Source organism: Anser anser, assembly GCF_964211835.1.
Source record: "Anser anser genome assembly, chromosome: 2".
Classification (NCBI taxonomy): domain Eukaryota; kingdom Metazoa; phylum Chordata; class Aves; order Anseriformes; family Anatidae; genus Anser; species Anser anser.
Genome location: NC_139721.1, coordinates 94,624,740 through 94,647,202, shown reverse-complemented (window position 1 = coordinate 94,647,202; position 22,463 = coordinate 94,624,740). Strand labels below are relative to the sequence as shown.

At 37.4% G+C, this 22,463-nt stretch overlaps 1 protein-coding gene across 14 annotated transcripts in view; it reads right to left on the bottom strand.

Annotated features, from left to right (window-relative positions):
* The window catches only part of MYRIP (myosin VIIA and Rab interacting protein), a 254,003-nt gene that overhangs the window by 147,508 nt on the left and 84,032 nt on the right, over positions 1-22,463 (bottom strand). The window lies entirely within an intron of this gene.

Below are 22,463 nucleotides of genomic sequence, written 5' to 3'. Positions count from 1 at the left end.
AATGTTTCAAGTATCTCATATTTAATGCTCCTAACTTAATCCAGAATATTTTTATTATGTGAATATTCTGCAAATTTAATAACATACTAATATTTTAACATCTAAAGGAATACAGAGTAACGAAATGAAAGAAAATCAGTGAGCAGCCACAAATAATAAGAAAAGCTAATAATCTGGAATTTATTAAGGAAATAATTATCTTTATTTTGCAGTTGCACTTAAAGTCAAAGTTATTTAGCTTTACTCTGTGTGCGTGCGCGTGCATGCATACACATAGAAAAAAAAACATTATTCAATAACTTTTGCAAGTAAAGACTGCAAATCTCACACACCTTGTAACTCTCCACACCCTATCCTCATTGAAATATGTTATGAAGTATCATCCTTGAAAAGTAAATGCAGGTATTGAAGAGGAAACAGGTTACAAGACTAGCAGGATATTAATGAACTAGTGATTAATTTAAGTCCTCTTGAGCATATGCTCCCACAGTAGTATGTGTCCCAGAAATTCTTCTTCCACCCTTTAATGAATGTCTCTCCCAAGGCACAGAGGGCTATAAACTGTGGACTTTCCCACAGGGGAGGAAGGAGACAGAGGAACACCCAAAATATGGATATTTCATTTCTCCTCTGAGGACCTATGTGCCCTCTGTTTCTTCCTGATTAGGTGTCTATCAGTCTGAAGAACACTGAATATGCTTCAATAGGATTTTTTTGGACAGTAGAAAAACAACTGAAATAAGCCAAAAGTTCCTGAAAAACTTAAATTCATCTAATTCAACAACTAGAATTCACAAATATTTTCAGAAAGATGATTGGATGGTAAGTACTTGGAAAAGATAGAATGGTTCTTCAATGATTTTAAAAGATTATTTTGAACATTTAAAATGTCAAGTTTTGTTCTGAAATTGACTTTTCCCTCAATGAAATTGCAAATATTATTATTCAGTTCTTCTGTGGATCCTACCATTCAGATATCTGATGCCTACTTCCCTTCCCTATGCATTTTCCCTCTCTATAAGCAGCAGATGGAAGAGATCTCATTTGTGCGGAGCTCATAGCACAGTCAGACCCCAGGCTTGGTTCAATCACTTTGCACAGACCTTCTGGCTGTGTCTGAATGACCAGGTAAGTCACCATACCAAGGGCAGACCAGTAGACTGAACCAGACAGTGCTGAAGGCCTACACTAACACTGTACATGGTTCTGTAGGCTCGCTTCAGCAAAGACGGTCTGATTCCCTGGATTAAATATTCCCATCTTGCTCACAGTTGAAAGCTATAGTAGAGTGTGATTCACATTGTTTTCGAGATGGATATGCTTAGTGGGGTTGAGTTTATAACCAAACAGGGCACATTTAGCGCACACCTAGAGGTAAGCTTTGGCTTAGTTTCTTCCAGAAGGAATCTAGTTTGTGCATACCAAAACTAACCTGTGAAGTAAACCATGGTGTGATAAATAAGGATAAGTAGATTCACTCCAAAACTGTATTACTGCTCTTAACTAATATAACAAATACAATCACAGACAAGTAGAAGAGCCTCTCACAACACAGGTACTTTCAGCAGTTCATTTTTCACTTACAATTTTGCCTGTAACAGCATTGCAGATATCAGAATGGTTTTCCAAATTCAGACAATCTCACACACAGCTAAGTTTTATACATTTCTACATCTATATCACTGAGAGTTAACAGAGATGCAAGATGCTGATTTATAATTATACATAAGAAGCAAGAAGTAGTTTCTGATTAGAAATTATTTTTGTTCTAAAAAAATAGTAATAATTCAGTGGTGCACAATACTAGTGCATGGGTTTTTGAAAATTTTCCTTGTAACAGCATTAGAAATCCAATGTATAATACACTCACTTTATTTCAAGACATATCCTTGGGTTGTTATACCTAAAATTTAGCTTTATACAGCACTACTAATAGGAACTTGGCTGTCGGATGGTCACTAGTGGGGTCCCTCAAGGCTCCATTTTAGGGCCAGTCCTCTTCAATGTTTTTATAAATGATTCGGATGTAGGACTAGAAGGTGTTCTGAGCAAATTTGCTGATGACACCAAACTTGGAGGAATTGTGGACTCAGATGAGGGTGGAAAGGCCTTGCAGAGAGATCTGGACAGAATGGAGAGCTGGGCAAACACCAACCGCATGAAGTTTAACAAAAGAAAGTGCCGGGTCCTGCACCTGGGATGGGGCAACCCTGGCTATATGTACAGACTGGGCGATGAGATGCTGGAGAGCAGCCCCACAGAGAGGGATCTGGGGGTTGTGGTTGACAGCAAGTTGAATATGAGCCAGCAGTGTGCCCTGGCAGCCAGGAGGGCCAACCGTATCCTGGGGTGCATCAAGCACGGCATTGCTAGTCAGTCGAGGGAAGTGATTGTCCTGCTCTACTCTGCTCTGGTGCGGCCTCACCTCAAGTACTGTGTGCAGTTCTGGGCACCACAGTACAAAAAGGACATTAAACTGTTGGAGAGTGTCCAGAGGAGGGCTACGAAGATGGTGAAGGGCCTAGAGGGGAAGACATGAGAGGAGTGGCTGAGGTCACTGGGCCTGTTCAGCCTGGAGAAGAGGCTGAGGGGGGACCTCATCGCAGTCTACAACTTCCTCGCGAGGGGGAGTGGAGAGACAGGTGACCTATTCTCTGTTATCACCACTGACAGGATCCGTGGGAACGGTGTTAAGCTGAGGCACGGGATGTTTAGGCTGGACATCAGGAAGAGGTTCTTCACCGAAAGGGTGGTTGCACACTGGAACAGGCTCCCCAGTGAAGTAGTCACTGCACCAAGCCTGTCTGAATTTAAGAAGAGATTGGACTGTGCACTTAGTCACATGGTCTAAACTTCTGGGCAGACCTGTGCGGTACCAGGAGTTGGACTTGATGATCCTTATAGGTCCCTTCCAACTCGGGATATTCTATGATTCTATGAACTTAATTTGCATCAGTTATTTTGAAATACCTTTAAACATAACTGATCTAATTCTCCATATCACTGCATCAGTTCTTGCTGGTGTTACTCCACAATTCCATCAGTGCTGTGATATGGTGAGGCAGATGGGGTGATGGAATAAGGAATCAAATGTCCATATTTTGTACCTACAGCCTGAAATGCTACCAGAAGATGGTCAGACTGTCAGCTTTTATTCAGTAGTAGAAAGTGAGTTCAGAATAACCTATGGGTTCTCTATGGAAAAAACTGTCATTTTATCAGGCTTTACTACTGCTTTGAGATTTGTGCGCTTCAGTCAACTCCTCTTTCCCTCATCATGCTTCCAAATTAAACCAAAGTTCCTCTTTGTAAATGTAGCTCTGATTTATCTTCCAAGTTCAGCTGCTGGACTGGGCAACCAGGCACAGTCCTCTTCTAATACCTACTCTGTAGAGTTGGGCTGATGTACAATCACCTGAGTTACAGATCACAGCTGCTTCAGATGTGTGACAGTCAGTGATTTAAAATGTTAAATACACCTAAAGGGGAATTGTTGGTTTAAAGGCAACAATTTATTCTTAAATACAAACATTTATTTTCAAAAATAAAGAAAAAAAGAATAACATGAAGCACTAATCATTCAAAAATAACTTGCTTACAAAAGCACTGACTTCTCCATAAATGCAGGACTGCAAAATTCACAGTGGTCACATAAGTGGTCACAAGGGAATATCTCTGTAACTGAAATATCTGTTGATTTATAACAAATAATCAAGTGCATTTAATTAAACTCCAAGTCGAGGAAGCTCTGCCAAAGGGAACCATACCAATATAATTCTTATTAATTTAATACTAGAATTCTAATACTAGAATTTCAGTTCTGAAAAAATAAGTATTTTTAAATAACCAAATTACTCAGAGCAGTTTTACAGATATAGTTGCATCTGAAAAGGCTAAGCAGTGACCAGCTTGATTCTCAGAGGTTAAGGCAAAAGCAAGCAGAGATCTCCTTCAAAACTGTCCTAAAAATGTGTAAGAATTTAACCAAGATTTTACTGCTCAGACAAGGTAAAAGGCATAACTATATTTTGCATGAATATTCCATATCTGTGGAGGTGCTTTCCATCTGGAATGTGTCTGTCTCAACAATGTGATTTGGGTGCAGGAGGGTCAATGCTTTAGCAAAGCAGCTTTTTCCCCGCACAATCTTGTGCTATATAAAGGGTGATAAAAGTAGCTTCTTTTATTAAAAAATAATGGTTATGAAAGATGTAACACCCAATGAGACAATACAGATTCCTTCAGTGACATGAATTGCCACAAGAGGGTTGGTGTAGTACAGGAAGTTGCCCTTCAGTTCCAAGCTGGATGCACGCAAGACTGCTACCTCAGTGCTCCTTTACAGCATCAGCACAGAATGTTTTTCCCTCCAGACCTACATACACAAAGTTTTCTTCCCTTTCCTTTCCATAGAAACCAAAGCAGTCACAATTTCTTTCTGTGTTTGTTCGTTCATTTTTATAGAGTGCCACACTGTCACAGCATGATTATGTATTTTCTGGCCGTAGCACAATCATCCTGCAAAAGGTGCAAGTTGAGGGCCAAATTTATGACATAAGTACCAAAAGTCAAGTAGCTATCACCCCAAGCAGTGGCTAAGAAAGCATGCATTCAAGTGTTGTTGGCAAATCAGTAGCCATTTATGTTCAACCAAGAGTAAGAAAAACATAGGCAAATACAGAAATGGCATGATGATGCTTTTCTTTCAATACAGGGCTACCAAATTTTTTACTCAATTCTGTACTACACTCCTAGTGTTTTTCAAAATACCATTCTAAGACAAGGGTGCAAATTCCAGTTACTACTGCAATATGTATAAATCAAACATTAAAAAAATAAAGTATTTGGCACTTGTAACAAAACACAAAAATCCCCTAGAAATCGTAGCCAACAGTCAATTATTTTTACTGAGAAAAAACTGCACAAATAAAGTAAAAGACCAATTATATAATATTTTTGAGAGCTATAAACCAAAATGGAATGCATAGATACTTCAAATCAAGGACTCCCCTTCCCCTTGAGCATAAAAAAAAAAAACACCACCCACTGGTTTTATATATATATATAAAACTACAAAAACAGACAAAACAAAAGCTCAGAGAATGATCGATCGTTTAGAAATCAAAGCAAAACTACTTAAAAAGTCAGAGCAGCTTTGAGAAGAGCTGTTGCTTTATAAGAAACATCATTTGAAATCAGCAACCAATTAAAGCTTAGTAATTCACATTTATTACAAGGGCAAAGCACATGTGGGCTGCAAAACACACAAGCTGTGATGGACAAGGTTGTTTTATCTGATATATTTTCTCCTATCAGGAAACACTGAAGTTTAACAGATTCCCTTGATTTCAGTTCAGTTCATTTTCTGAACAGTGCCACCACACACTCTGTGGCCAAGTACTTAACATGCTTCAAATATACACTTAAGCATACCCAGCTCACTTAAGAGGCTGAATCTCTCTCTAACCTGGAAGTACTAACTCGGACCTCAAGATTTGTATTCTGGCATAGGAAGTTCTGGTACTATTCTGGCATAGACCAGATGTTGCATTTACCATAGTACCCATGCCAGTACCTTAACTTATGTAGAGAAAGTTCTCCATCAGTCTTTCTTCTACCCCACCTTCCACATTTCTGCAGTTTTCAGAACTTCCTAATTTCTTTTTGTCTTCCATTTCATTGTTGTTGGAGAGAGTATCTTCTGAAACTGAAAAACTATAAAAAACTATCAATAATAAACAAAGACCGTTATTTATGTTTCTCAGTCTTGTGTATTTGCTGAGAGGGATCAAGGCAGCCAGATGTCTACTGGAAAGGCTTCCTAGAAATTCAAATGTCATGTGGACTGCTCTCACAATTCAGCATCACTAAACAGTGAAAGGAAATAAAACAGCTTTTTATGGCATGTAGGTATAGTCATACACACACACACAAAGTAGCTCAATAGTAAAGGTACTAACTTGCCTAAAAACAGGACACTGTACAAAGCTCTCCAAATATAACATGTAATGCCAAGGGAGAAGAATGTGTATTTGACACCTAGCCTTCACCAGTGATTTTTATCTTACTGGTTCTGGTGTAGCATATGGATGGCAAACCAAGAGATGCTGAGCTGACTGGAATTAAAATAATAGAGGTCAGGACAATGAACGAGAGACCAATGCTAGATTTGTAATGGAGGTATGAAAACAAGAGGAAGCAAGGAGTAAAACATTATTAACTATGGTCATACTCAAAGTTGTTCTTCCTCTAACACCAATAAAATTATCTATCCAGAAGCTTGCATACGCAGAAACACCCACTGAGAATTCTGCCCCTAATCAAGAATCATAGAATGGCTCGGGTTGGAAGGGACCTGAAAAGAAATGAACCTAATTTGCCCTCAGAATGTGAACATAAGTCTTCACAAGCTGATCTCTTTACTATAATCTCACAAACCAAAGCTCAAGAGACTGAAAGAGCTAAGGTTGCACGGAACTCTATTTTACATGATGCTGTGTAATGAAAGCAGTTGAATGAAGTATGGTTTTGTCAAGCCCCATTAGGACACAATTATATTACAGTCACTGCTACATCTCTGTTTCATGTAGACATAACCCACAATTACTTGGGCAATGTGACCACACATGTAAGAAATTAAGCACTGCCTAAAAGCTAGAAGCAGGAAAAACAGTTGGCTGACTTTTCCATGCTGAGCACTGTGATGAATCCCCATACTAATGGCATCCAAGTCAATTGAAATCCAAGTTAATTGAAAAGTAAACCAGATCCCTGAGTTAAAGAGACTCTTAAACACCATAAGCTATGAAATATTATTAAGGGAAAAAAGAAAAAAAAAGAAGGGAGCATACAAGGAGGGACAAAACACTTACCACTTCTAGGAAGGCTGCAGTTTAAGAGATGTCAAGGAAATAAATACAGAGGCCAGAGCTGTGAGGCAAACCACAGTCCTTCACCTAGAGTTGCTTGGTTGAAAAATACACTGAACAGATTGATGATCTGCATCATGTGTGTACCACAAATACTAAGAGAAGGAAAATCTCCAATGTCAGTGGGATTATGTACCCACTTTGACACGTCACCGTGTCATTATTGCTGTCAGAAGGTGCCTTGAAGGCCCTGTCCTGAGAAAACCTATATTCTTGATGACAACAAATGCTTTGCAAGCTGAATACAACTCTAGGAAGGATGCAGCAGAAGCAGATAGAGTCTAAGGTAGCTAAGTGCATTGAAGCAGCCTGCTGTAAGCTAATTGCACACAAGCTCGTCTGTCTCAGATTAAGCAGGGGCACTTCAAAAGAAAATAAAGGGATGGCTCATACATCTCACTGTTACCATTTCTGCTAGGATGGATTACCACCAGGTAGAAAATAAATAGACTAAGCTCAACTAACACTCAATAATTATAGTGATGCTGTAAAAAAAGCAAGCAGCAGTTTTCACAGATCTGTTGGTTGTACAACACCCAGCTAAACCCCACAGCAGAAGCGAAGCAAAAAATAAAATAAAATACCAACACCAAAAAAAAAATGAAATCTCATTAGGTTTGGTCATCCACAGTGTCTGTTCAGGATGAGTTTTTCAAACCACATTTTTAATTCTTTCCATCTGGTTAAGTCTAAAAGAGAAAGCCCACGAAATAGAATACAAATGCCAAACTCTTATTGTAGTGTTATTTTTTCATTAATATTAAAATAATCAATTTTAATTCAAACCCTTGCTATTTACTCATTACCATATCTATGTGTGAAAATGAATACTTAGTGGTATATGGGTATATATGAATATCAATTCGTATCTTTTAGCTACTGTATATAACTTGAGCCAGATGATTAAGGCCAGATTTTTGTCTTCTTAGTTATGGGATGTGGAATGACAGGTGCTTTGAAGGTGGTGATTTTAAGTGATGGCTCAGCCCTTCAAGAAAATCAGGTCCCTTAATTTTTTACTCTTTCTCTGTCTGCAAACCTCAGTCTTGAGAGATCCAAAAGCACGCATCACACATGTGCTTTGTTACCCAGTACTGTTAAGCACTAAAATATCAGCTGTTGTCACATCCCATTAAAATTGTTTATATTCAACTTATATTTGAATACTTGTAACTTTTTCTATCTTAAATGAAAATATACTATAAATATCCATGTAAAAAAAAAAAAACACTGGACTGAAACAAACTTAGTTTTCTTTAAACTGCCTCTACTGTGCATAGCTAAGAAGTTTCTTCAAAATAATTTCAAAAGCCTTCAGTGACTTCAACTTCTTCAAAATCCTTATTGCTAAAATATTTATTTCTAACAGGGCAGAAATCCCCAGATTTATTATTTAATCAGAAGAACATAAAGGGAAGTTTGTAGAAGATCAAAGATACACAGATCCAGTAAGAAAAGCAGCAAGCTACATAAATTGGATAAACATTTTAAAATATGCATTATATGCCTATACATTTGTGTGTATCCAATTATAATAAACAAAAACCCAACTAAATCCCTGAGAGCATGATACTATTTAGGATTCAGCATTTTACTTGGGATACTCTTCCCAGAGCTCCATTATTTCTACTTGATTAACAGCTGCCTTGCAGTTTCTTTTACTTTCCCTCCTTGTCCTGAATGTTTGCATGTCAGCACCTAACAGTGAATATGTGTGAATGTATTTATATAAAGTGTTTATATACACACACATATCTATGCCTTAACAATGCAAAAGTGACAACTTACCCCAACAAAACCCTACTATTAATAACAGAACAAAAGAAAATGTCCAGTCCAACCTGTTTCATTCTTTGTTTCAGCAACAAGACCAAATCACAGTGAAGGTTCAAATCTGCTTTTTGCACCAGATATGTGATTAAATAACCTCCCTATTACTTCACATTCCAGAACTAGCGACAGCACTCAGCTTTAGTGAGAAGAAACAGGCAGTGTGTTGAACTGTCACTCAAAAACATGGTCCTTCCACCTGATCTGACACTGGAAAAATTCCACCAGTGTCAAAAGTACTTTTCTGAAAGATCAAGTGAACATTGTGTTTTCCTAAGAGCCAAAGTATAGAGACTCCTGCTTTCTCTCCACTCTCAAAAGCAAGCAGGAGGATGGCAGAAGCTGCTTTAGCTGCCACTCCACAATATTATGTCTCTTTGCTATTACTCATTTTCCCTCCACTTTCCCTTCCTGTTTCTCTGTCTCCTGCTAATACAGCAATTCACCCCACAATGGATACAGGCAATGGCTACACAGCTGTCCTCATGGGGAGCTTTGTGCTGGCACATCCAGAAAGGAAGTCATGGCAAGTGATAAATTTGGGAGCATCCATATCACTTGATGCTCACAGTAAGAGCAGGTATGTGCCCACTAACATTTACCTCATCTTACATTAGGCTAAACTAGGCAGCAATGAATCTCATTTTACTTCACATTTTCAAGAATTTCAATAGAAAAGGATCCATGAAGGTCTCAGTATCGTATTGCCCCTGGAAATAAATATCACCTTTGCAAAACACACATTAACTCAATTATTACCCAATATGCACTTCTGTCTGTTCTACCATTCTTCTGTGTATCAGTGTCTTATTTTTATTGACAGTAGAATGCCTCGTATTGATAATTGTCTAGAGACCAAAGAATTCATCATCATATTGCAAAAGTGTCAGATCACCTAGATTTATTGTGTGTAGATTTTTTTTTTAAATCACTATACTTCTATAATAAACCATACCTTTTCCATTCATCCCCAATCCATTCTTCTAAAGCAGGTGCCATACAGACCACTTGCTGTACTTTGTGCTCTTGGTGCTGTTATTCAGCAACCTTGCCAATGTCTTTGTCCCACAGGGGGGTCTAAAAGGCTCTCAGAATAAGGATTTTCATATGTCTTGAGCTTAACAGACTATAAATATCCAAAAAATAATAATTTGCCTACCTTGAACTTTTTAAACAACAGCTAAAACTTTATCTCAACAGCTTCTCCGTTCAGCCTTCACTTAAAAACCCAGTCTCAGAATTAAGTTTCACCCATACTATTCTTTTGAAATGCACATGATCCAAACGTGCTATCAGCACTACAATAGTTTCTCAAGGCTCAATAGTGTCTCTGTGCTGTCTGTAACAGACTTTGAAGCTTACACAGATATCCATTCTCCCTCACTTTAATCACTGTTCTTAGTACTGCTTCCTCTTCTTTTTTTCTTATTTCAGTTTTGTGACTAACAGACATAAAATGATGGACGTAAAAAAAGTAAAGTTTACTTTTGAAAAATAAATTCCAAAACAGCCAAGATGGACTATGTTCCAAGTAACATTGGGTTAGATATCTGACCAGATGGGTAGGAGTAACTGGAACACAGAAGCTGTATTTCTAACTTCCCTTCCTGCTCCTGCCTATAGAAATACCCTTAAACTACAAAGAGTGAATGTTGTTACTTTAACTCCTGAAAATCCATAAAGGGGTTGTAATGTGAGATCTTGTTGCTTACTTGTTAGGTCTAAAATCCCGTTAAATATCAACTTCAGTATTATTTGGAAAATTAATTCCCAGCCTAACTATGCAAGAATAGATGGTTTTATTTAATGCAAATTTTATTATGGTTCATTTGCTATCAAAAAGAAATGCAAGAGCACTTGTTTCTATACCACATCTGTACTTTTGCTGTGTCCTCTCTGGTCTGTTTTGTAAATGAATACTTTGATTTTTTTATTTTTAAACATGAAAACTTCTAATGAAAGCTCTCAATCATTTATGAACTGTTTTTCTGATCTGAAGCAATGCCTGTTATAGGCAAGAAGACACCTTCAATTTGCACAATGGAATTACAAGGCCATCAGTGTTATCCTTCACCAAAATTCTTGCATTCTACAATACTGTGCACAGGTAGAGTTTTTGCTGAGGCATCTTCCTACCCAACTATTTCCCATGAATTTTCAAACTCAGTACAGCATACCGGGCAAGGTTCCTCTACCCAGGTGGCATTGCCCAATGTAATCCTAATCCCAGTCCACAGTCAAATCTTGAAATAAATGCTTCACCTACATCATTGCATGGACTTTTGATTTTACCTAATCTAAATCCTTCTGTTTCTTCTGAACATCTTGCCATCCATTTCCAAATCATCATTTAACAAACTAAATAAGTCTTTTAATATGAAGCCCCGTATGCCTCTAGCCAAAACTGAAAATTTACTGTTTGTTTCTATTCCTTAATTTCAGCCGCAGTTTCTAATCTACAGCACCTCATTTTTCTAACCTCCTGATAACATCATGACCTTTTTTTGATCTTTTCACATGGGATTTTTTCCAAAAACTTTTAGAAATCAAAAGAAAGTACATCTATGGAGTCAGGCATAGCAAATAGCAAAATGAGTCAAGACTAGAAACTTACTCTGGCACCTGGAGTTTATATTAAATATGAAGCTGTTTTTTTTTTTTTATATATATTTTAATAGACCCTAATGGATTTATTTAAATCAGAACACAAGTAATTTCATTAATGATACAATTCTCCAGAGAAATAGCTTTGTTCTTAGTCCATTCACTAAAATGGAGATGACAACATTTACTCAACTCTTTTGTAAGACACAATCATACTGACAAGACAAAGTGCTATATGAGACACACATAGTGGATGTCTTTTAATTTGTTTTGTTGCTAGAGATAATGGCATTACAGATTTGAAAACATACTTTAATTTAAACGCAAATTAAGATGTTTTCAACTCTTATCACTTCTCATTTTACTAATTAATGGCTAATACAACAAATAGCAAAAATGTCATTTTTATTACATTAACAACATTCAAATACTCTCCAAAACAACAAAAATATGCATGAAACACTGCACCCTGAAGTACACCAGAACATAAATGCCATGTATTACTTACAGCCAAATTTCACAGCAAAATGTTTTGCTGGAAATGATGATGTGATTATCTCCTGAACCACAAATATCCTCATCACATGTTCTTTTGCGCAAGTTACTCAGATATGCCCAGGAAAACTTTATGTCCCTCAAAGCCAAAGACAAACTTTTCCCATGCTCATTTAAGCTTCCACAGGAGAAAATGTTACTATCAAAACTATTTTAAAACTTGAAACTTTGAAAGCTTCATTTGGTGCCTCTGTCTAGCCCTAAATAAATTTTTATTTATATAAAGTCCTATTTGTGATCCAGTCATGAAGCCTGTGAACTACTAAGCAAAACCAGCAACCAACATTTGGATAAAGAAATAAGAAAAGAATGCTTTACAGTTTTCAGGAATGGCTGAAATTACCTTCTCCAATGTAGAACAATGACATGAACTACATAGTCTGGGCCTCAAATCTTCAAGCAGGTAAACAGAGTAAGAAGAATTTTACATCTTTGCAACACCTTACTGAAATCAGTGAAAGGCTCCAGATGGATTCAAAAAACCCTTCGGGTGAAGCTCAGCCTGAGGCACAAAGTCTTATACCAAAATGCAACACTGCTTAATGCACACTATTTTCGTTAACATTTATAAGGGCCTTAGGGCTGGTATGTGAGTTTGTTGCATTCTCTTTTCTTAAAATTATTAACTTACACGAGATTTATTTATTTATTTATTTATGGGGGAAAAAAAAGTGTTTCTATGAATATTGGATCAAAATGGGTTTTCAATAGTCAGTGGAGCAAGCTCCCTCTAAATGGTAAGAAAAAAAAAAAAAAGAGGACAATCTTCTCTTCTACCACAGTAACAAAGACATTGGGAACATACCTTTGAAAGTAAAAAGTTTCAAGAACAAGTTAGGTTTTCTACTACTAGTAAAGATCATTTAAGAAATGGAGATCACAAATTTTGGGCAACAACTTAATTTTGAACCATCTCAACATAATCCTTGATGGAAAAAAATCACTAACTGACTTGCTGGAAACTTTACCTTCCAATGTTAAGTGACAGAAAAAGTATTTTCAAATGACCACCAGGCCACAACATACACTCCCAGGATCATAACTGGAGAAAAAAAAAAAAAAAAGGCAAAGCTGGAGACTGTGAAAAGAAAAAAAAAAAACCTCAAATCACTCATTTGTATAGCACTCACCACAGTTACTTTTTCAGGTATTTCACCAGTTTCAAAGAAATCAGTTATCATCCAGACATGCTCCATACTTTTAAAAGCACAATTTTGGTGAATAAAAGTTGCATGTGGCTTTGGACAACTTACAAGCAATCTGGCAAAAACATGTGGAATAAAATTCTAGTTTTAAGCAACAAGTTAAATTCACCTGTGCCTGTGGCAGACCATATCAGACAAAACTTTAAAATGACTACATTGTGTTTTATCAGCATTGCAAAGCAGGTTCACCTCACATCTTTACCACCAATTCTTGCCACATCTCAAAGCTGTTTAGCAGCTTCCACAAAGCTGAAACAAGTTTCAGCAGCAGTGTAGATGCTAGAGGATGTTCTGGAGCCCTGGAGACAGTCAGAGGAGCTTTGGTGGTGTCAGCAACACACTGCTGCTCAAAGCTGCCTAGTCTGCATTAGAATTCATGCTGGCTATGAAACAGATGAATTTACTTAATAAAACCATTTAAATTGTGTGCGCAATAAGAGAATCCTACCTAACAGCATAATAAAGCTGGAATCCAGAGTGGTTAAAAGCAATAGAGAAGCCAATAGTAGTGTGTGACACTAGCTTCATAGGTAGGAAGGAAAAAGATTATGCAGTTAGAGATAGAGTGGGTAACTAAGTTGCAGTTGAGTGTGGTTACCATTCATCATGGAACTGAAGCCTAGAGAGAAGAGCAGGAACAGGGATGGGGGAAGATGGTATTTCAGGAGAGCAGGAGTCTGGAAAATTACTTTCGTTAATGCAGACTGCATGCTCTAAAATCCCTGGACAGGTCTGTTTTGTGCAAAATAGAAGTGTAGTAAAGGTGCAGTAACTGAACCATGTATTAATTATCAAGGTAACACATAATGTGAAGAGCTTTTCCAACCAGTATAAACCAGAACAGTTTCATTACCTTCATGTTTAATTAGATGTCAAATTGACAGAGAGTAAGATAAACCTTTTTTCACAGTTAAATGGAGGTTAAAATAATCAACCATCCCTGGCTCGATCATGTTGCCTAACCAGGGCTGATGGACATTAGCATCATTAGGCACAAATTAGGAGTTATGAACTCTGAATAATGGAGCAATGGAGCAATATTAGGCAGGGCTTACTGGTGAACATTTACCTCACTTTGTTTGCCAAATTACAGTGTAAAATGCTGAAATTCCTCTGTGAAGCAGAATTCAGATGACTACGCCAAATACGTCAAATGACTTGCAGGTATTTCTGAAAAAGACAGTTTAAACCTAACAAAAAGATCAGGACACTTTCAGCTCAGCTAGTTTAACTCACACAGCTGAATGAGCACTCTTGAGACAGTGGAAATTTTGTGACTCCTGTCACAGACCCATTTCTTCTTCAGCTCAGGAGACTTCCAGGCATTTAATCCAAACAGTGTGATGATGGGCCTTCCTAGCAGGAGAGTTTTCAAACCCTGTGGAAAAGGAGGCAGCATTTCCATGCTTAGCCATAAAGATTCCTCTTCACTGCTAGCAGCAGACACGCTGCTTACTGTTCCCAGGCCAGCATAAAGCGTCACACTACTCCTTTACTCCTGTTCTACTACTCCTTTGCGAATTGCAGCAAATGGTTTGAAAAGTGCTGTTTCCATTCTCCCTGCCAAAAGCCATTCTGCATCTCTGATCACATTCACCGCCCTTCTTTGTGCCTTCTCAGTTCTACCATTCTTTTCTAGATAGCCACCAGGACTGCCCACCCCATCCAAAATGCTGCGACACTATCAACTTAAAGCAACACAACAGAGTCTTATTTCTCAATCCTTTCACATTAATACTTAAATGTTCAACTTGTATTTTGATCACCACTGAATACTGAGTTTATCTTTGTAAAAATTTATCACTCAGGATGTTTAAGGTCTCTTTTCTCAACAGACCCTATTGCTGCATATTTATTTTTGCATATATTATATATATTAACATTGGCACGTTTGCATTTATATGCAAATATGTGTGCATTTATATGCATATATACGTGTGTGTATAAAAAACTAAACTTATCAATATTTATCCTCACATGCTGCCTTGTCACTAAGGATATGAAGCCTCTTTGCAGCTTATTCAAACTTAGTCGTTTCATTACTTATTCTTCTGCCAGAATAGTAGTAATAGTTTTTTATGGGAAATCCACTAATAAACTCACACTAAAGAAAGCAATCATTTTGTTCTATTTTTTTCTACGCCTTATTTTTAAAAATTATTTATAGTAATTAATCCATTAAATATATTCTCTTGGTGCTCAACAGGTTTGTTTCCTTGAGCTTTCAGTGAGGGAAATCAAGAGACTTTTAAATCCCATGTGCAGTACAGCAGCCTGATCAACTTAATTCACATGCTTCTTGGCTCCCTTATAGCGTCTACCACATTTGTAAAGAGTGCCCTAGCTCTCCAGTATCACATTGATTCCTCTCCAGCACTCCCAGTGTGAGAATTATTTTCTTTATTAATTTCGTCATTCATTCAGTCACAGAAACCAAACCTTCTAGTCTGCAGTTCCCCTGCTACTGCATCCCCTTTACAGAAACCAGCATCACATAGTAAATTCATCCATTTTCCTGGTACCAGGAACAATTTAGGAGACTGTTTTTATATCACAATTCAAAGACTTCATTTTTGAGTTCCTCTGGAACCTGTGAGTAATTGCCTTATGGTCCCGGAGACTCATCTCAGTTCCTTTTATTCACTTAGTCTAGAACTTATTCTTGACACTTCCAATTAAGGCAGACCCTCACAGTGTGAGAGACTGATGGGGAAACTCTACTAAACTCTTCCAAAAAGAGCCAATGCAAAATATTTATTTTGTATTCATTAACAGACTTCATCTTCCTGGATTGCTCCTTTTCCATCATCCTCTTTAGACAGAGGACTCCAACAAAGACTCTCCATTAAGCATCCTCCTTCTGATATCTTTGCACAAATTTTTACTTGCTTTTTTAAATTATTTACTCCTACCCTACCCTTATGATGTGCTTTAGATCTCCTAATTCACTGGCAAGTTTTGTCACCTATGTAACAGAAAACCAAAACTAGTGATCAAAATGTCATTACTAGTCATTCCGCAATGAAGCCTCACGTTCATTTCAAGTCTTAAGAATAGGCTACTTCCTCTTCTTCCCTGCACATTCCCTTCATCAAAGAAACCATTAACACTAACGATATCATCACTGCCATCTGAATTGATATTAATGGGATAGTTTACACCTCCAAAATCTCATTTCTGTTTTTCTGCAAATTCAGGCAAACATGACTGAATTGGTTAGGTTCTAACCATGTTTTCCAAAGCTTTCTCCATTAAGCAGCTAGATTTTTTCCCCATGATAGTATGAACTACTAAACCAGCATCCAAATGTTTTGCTCAGATTTTCAAAATCAGAAGGGGACATACCTGCAGGAAATTCTTATGTGAAAATACTCGCATCCTAATAAAATCCCAAAAGTATTTCAGAAAGAAGGAATCTACTATCTCTAACTTACAGTAAGGCGCCTACTCAGGAGCTGTCAAATGACTGGAATAAAATACAATCATGTATTCATGAAACATCCCAAAGTCTTCCAGAACTGATGAATAATAGCAATAATGAACAATGCACTGCTATTTTTTCATTACTAAGTAATTCACTTTAGAAGTCATTAGACAATTTCAGATTATTTAAAATGATACGCTGAGCTGCTGATACTGTTTTGTAAGCCTTTTATTCCTGACTTCAGCCTGTAGTTATGCAATTCTGCAAAAGCAGATCCCTCTGGTTTCCAAGAATAGTTTTACTGAGTATACAATTAACTAAGCAAGAACCCAGTGGCTCTGCAAATGCTGTAACGCTCTTTATTATTTCACCTGTAAACCTGATCATTTCACCAATAAACCTCATTAGCTGAGGTCCTGTACAACACCAAGAAAACAGAGACTGCAAGCAATGTTTTGCTTCTGTTCTTGATTGCGTACCGTAGTGTTCTGCTACATTACCCGCTGTAGAAAATTAAATTATGTGCTTACTCAATGAGTTTTCTCACCTGCCAACACTGGAAAGAAAGCTGTTATATGAAAGAAGTTTATTTACATCAAAGGTTATCATTAAGCACAGTCTGACAAAAGATACTGCAATTACTGTTTTATTGACTTTAATTAGCAAAAGAAAACAGCAAGTGTATGTATTACTACTAAGTATCCTATGACTTAATTCAGTAATATTTGCTCTGCTTTTTGAGCTTGCAAGCATGCAACATAATTATTTTTAATTTATTTGTTAAAGTTTTGGGCTTAAATTCAGTTACAATATCAATTTCCATTAATCTAATCTGTTACATTTTGGACTGATTTCCTGTAATGCTACAGGAGACTTCACCACCTGAAGGGATTGAGAAAGTGTTGCTAGAACAGAGCTACAAGCAGAGCAGTTACAGAGCTCCAGCAGACTTGTACAGTATGTGCCCAGTGTACGCAACAGCTCATCAAACAGGGATGAAGCTGGAGGCCTTTGCAAGCAATGTGAGTTCTACATAAAAACTCTCAGACCATCCTCCATAGCAGGATTATCCCCCTGTGACATACCTGACATAAAATTCTTATATGATGACAAAATGAATCAAATTAGAAATACAGAAGTTTGAATTGTAAAGGTCTGTGTAAGCTCACAAAAAGAAGGCAGAAAAACTGAGAAGTCATATGTGGCACACCAGGACAGAACTGCTTCATTTGGGAAGTATGGAAAATTACACGAATGCCAGTAAAGGGACTGGACAAAGCTGCATGTTTTTTACAATTATTAATTTATTTTTACAAAGCCAGTTGACAACTCACTTCTGAACAGACTTACATTTAGAGAATTAGCATCTTGGGGATGCTAGGACATTGCACTCATTCAGTGAACATGTAAACTGGTTCTCAGACACGTTTTGGAATTTTTCATTTTTCAAGGAGGTTTTGAGTGTGTAATAAACAGCTCCACCTACTGTCCCAGAAACAAGAAAAGCATTTCCCAAATCTTTGTTTCCCAGGCTGCTGGAACTATAAGAGACCTCTCACAATCCACCTTTCAACCTGTCCCTTTGTAATGAAGGGCTACATCTGAAAAACCTTAATATCAGAGCAAAAATGAGAAAAGACGCAGTCATGCAATTTCTCACTTTGAAGTTCTTCAGATCTCCTCTCGGCAGCTGAAGATCCAGCCAGAGAAAGCAAAAGGAACCCACTGAGAAGCAGACCCTCCCGCTCCACTCCTGACACAGCTCCCAAAAGAGAAAGTAGAGCCGTTCCCCAGCAGGTCCCCCTTTCTTGACGTCTTGCAAGAATAGCAGTGTCTTCCTGCCACCATCTTTCTCCCAGTAAGAAAAAAAAAAAAAAATCTAACTGAAAAACACTAAAGCACTACCTAGGCCAAATCAAAGCTTGACACAATCTGTTGCAGATTTTTTTTCCTGAATTTTGAACATGTAAGCTTCTTGAGTGCAATAGCGAGTATCTAGAAACAGGAAAAGACAGGCAGCTTGAGCTCATATCTTTTGCATGACATGAGAAACAACACTGTACCAAACCCTACCACATCAAAGGGAAAAATTCATCAGTTCCTACACTCTCAGTGTAGCTCAGCTGTTTTGATGCACTGGTCAGACTTTTACTCACACCAAACCGTAGTTTACAATGAGAGCTTCACTCAGTCAATTATAAATGGGGAGGTTGGACAACATGATCTCCAGAAGTCCCTTCCAACCTCAACCATTCTGTGAGTCTTAGAAATGGAAAAGAAGGAAAGATTATGCACTTTTCTTTCAAGAATCAGAAAAACATTCAAATCCTACAGTATGTGGTACACAGAAAAACATAACATAATCTTTGAGACCGTGCCCCCAAACTATGGCTTGTAACTCGTAAGAGTCCTCAAAGGTTCTCCATGTAAGCAAAAGTAACTGTTTAACAGTGTTTAAATAAATAAATAAAATAACCAGTAACTTAATATATAGAAAATTAACCCAGATGCTACTTATATGCTCTACAGGACAGACAGAAGTTGCATGATCCAAATTCTGCAAGTACAGACCACCTGTAACTTCTACTCTAAGAAGCAGATTTTTAGCATCTTAGAAAAGAAACAGAGCTAACAATTTCAAGAAAAAAGAGCACAGCTTGTCTGGCTGATTACTTGGTAGTCATCATGAGACTGCTCTGTGGCAGTGTACTGGCAGCATTTACCACCATCACCCTAGGGTGGGATGATGCCCTTAGATTTGTAAGTAACACCATCTCTTTGCAATTTCTGACTCACAAGATGGAAAAATGCAGAAAATAAAAATGTTTGGACAGTTTGTCGGTTTTGTTTTGTTGATTTTTTTTTAACCATATAAAACTAGGATGATTCAAATAAACTACATGGAAGTTAACTTTGCTGAGAGTAACTTTTGCTCATTTGACAGCCAACTGGCAGGAATTGATCATAAAACACCTACTTTAGTAGGAAGAGTTGTGCTAGGAATTTGAGAACAACCCAGCTTCACTTGCTTTCTCTGGGCTACACCAAAGTAATGATGTTAAAGGAGAGAGGTGTGCGGAGCAGAAGTCACAGTAGCAGCATATGGCTTCTCTTTCAAACAGTCCTGCTGTCTTGAACTTTCAGGTTAGATCATTAGTCACACTGCTTTACCATGATTTCCAGTGCTTTTGTAAATGTCACCTGACAAATTTGAAGTCATCAAATGCAAGGCTTACAACCCACAATGCAAACCTGCAATGAATCTGCCAAGATCCTTATCCTAGCGATACTTCTGTCTCACTAGACTCTGCTTTTAGCTGCTAAATTTAGGATCTGTTACTGTATCAAGTAGATGGCACTACAAGCTTTGGCTGAGTAACAGTGGAGCACGCACTCAGTAGAAGTATATTCTAATATACACAGGAGGATGTGTAAAGTAACAGTATAACCTAAGCCTTTTAGAGAAAAGCAGCACCTTCTTAACTTCTGCAAGGGCTACTAGCCAGACAGATATGTGAGGCTACTGGCAGCATACAGCTGCCCAGAGGGGCTTTCAGAAACAGAAGGTTGCAAGATTAAGACCATCATTTTTCATAAATACAGTATATAAAGGTATAAAATAAGTATAAAAACTTCTATAAGGATGAATTTATATTAAATACCTGGTATCATAAGCATTTTTTCTTTAATTACTAAGATAGCCCAGAGGAACGTGTCCATTTCAAAGACATTACAACTTTTCCCATTCCTCAGTAGCAAAAATCATGGCTGGCTGAAGCCTGGTTTCACCTCAGACTTCCACAAAGACCGTCTCACTTTATGTTACACCTTGCCATGACAGCACATTCCTTACCTGCCATTATTTATCCCCTGTGAAGAGGACTGGGACACAAAAGCATTGAATGTGGTGGTAGCTGGAGGCTGCACAACTTGCTTTGCATTCAACAAAATACCTACCAAGCAGATTTCAAGCCCCCTACAAAGCTAGACCAATAAACGCTTTGGTGCACCTAGAGTAAATTTCATGTAGTTTCTGCTACCTTGCAAACAGGTGTACCTGAATTATCTCTAAATTCAGACACTACCTGAACTGATATAATTGCAATGAAGGTGTGGTTTTTCTGCTCTATCTTTTGATTTCCACGTCCAATGAGACAGAAAAGCTACAGTTTTTTATTCACATACACCTCTTTATATTTATGTCATTGACAACTGCAAGACTAAAGTTCAACAAATTCAGATAAAAGAGAAGCAATTTAATAACAGCTCTCAGAAAAGCAGAACAGGATTTGTACATTTGCATTTGGTTTGATACTTACACAGGAGATCTCCAAGTCACTGCATGTGTGATTAAGTTTCCTTAATATGTGCTGTGAATCTAAACTATGGCCTCTACTACTGCAGATTAAGCAAATGAACTGTCCTCCTTTAGAAAAGGAGGATCAGAAAACACTCAAGACCTGGCAGCACACTGTACCAATGTCCAGCAAGTAAGTTTAGCCAACCTCTCTTACAGCCCTTTGAACTGTGTGATAAATGAAATCAAAGTTTTAGCATCACTATAATGAAAGTTATTAATTGCAAACAAAACTAGTGTTAGTAGTCATGCTTTGCTTGTCTCTTGGTTTGAATACATTTGTTTTCTTATGGATGAGCTAGGTAAATCCTTTATTTCTTAACAGGTGTAAACCACAAAATCCTGTAAAATCCTGGAAAACACCAAGTGTCTAAAAGTCAGTGAAACAGTCTGACTCACACAATATCCTTAAAATCATATTATTTCCTCTATTTTCTGTAATGCCCTCTTTTACTCAGTACAATAAAGCAGTTCAGTAAAGGTGCCTTCACACTGAATTCAAGTTGGTGTTCTATGAGAGATTTGAATATAATTTTATCACAAAGAACAAGCTATCTGTCTGAAACAGTGTTTACACCTATGAAGGACTTTTTTTCTCATATATTGTAACATGATTAACTGAATACTTCTAACATTCTCAAAAAATGGAAAAATATAAGAAAAATGTAGGGGAAAGGACAAACACAAAGCACTGAGAACAATGTGTATAAAATAATTCACTTTGTTATTGGCATCTTTATTATGAAGACACAATGAAAATTATTGTGCTGAAAAAAGTAGCAGTAGCTGTTCCAATGCCAAGTCTCGAGGGCTCCATGTCTTAATACCTAAAAATCCTGAGTTTATTAATTTGCAGGGAGAGAAAAAAGTTCATAGCTAAGAATCAAAGTCACGTCTTTGTCTTCAACATTTTTTTTAACAATGCATTTGTGTTCATTTAACAGTCTACATTCAACATAAAATATAGAATTAAAGAAAAAAAGAAAAACACCTGAGCATGGGAAGACCACTCTGGCTGCATCTAGATATGCATCCTAAGAAGTCCCAGAGTACAGGTTAATCAAATGTTCAGATTAGGTCCGCTGGAGCATCAGGGTGAATTTCAAGGTTTCACCAACAAGAGAATCATTCCTGATTCAGAAAAACACAACTCTTCTCTTTTCCCCAAATCCTCAGAAATATTATGGGGGTATTTTACAGAGCAGTAAGAAAATTAAATTCACTGCTTTGATACACACACAAGATGGGAATTTGAGCCAGTAGAGTATTTGAGCTAAAAATTCAGCTGAGTGACTCATTATTGAAAGAGTTAGTTTTCCCTGCACTTCTTCCATATTATTTATAACCTTCTCCAGTGTTAAGAGTTTAAATAAAAGCACATACTCAGAGAAACTCCAATTATACAGAAAAATTGAGTAGGATAAACTTTCCACACAGTCCACTTATAACTCAAGTATGTTTGCGTGAAGAGAAGGATGACCAATCATTACTAACTCACAGCTTTGGTTCCTGCTAGTAGAAAAACATCCAGTGAAACCAAGATCTATTTTAGACTAATA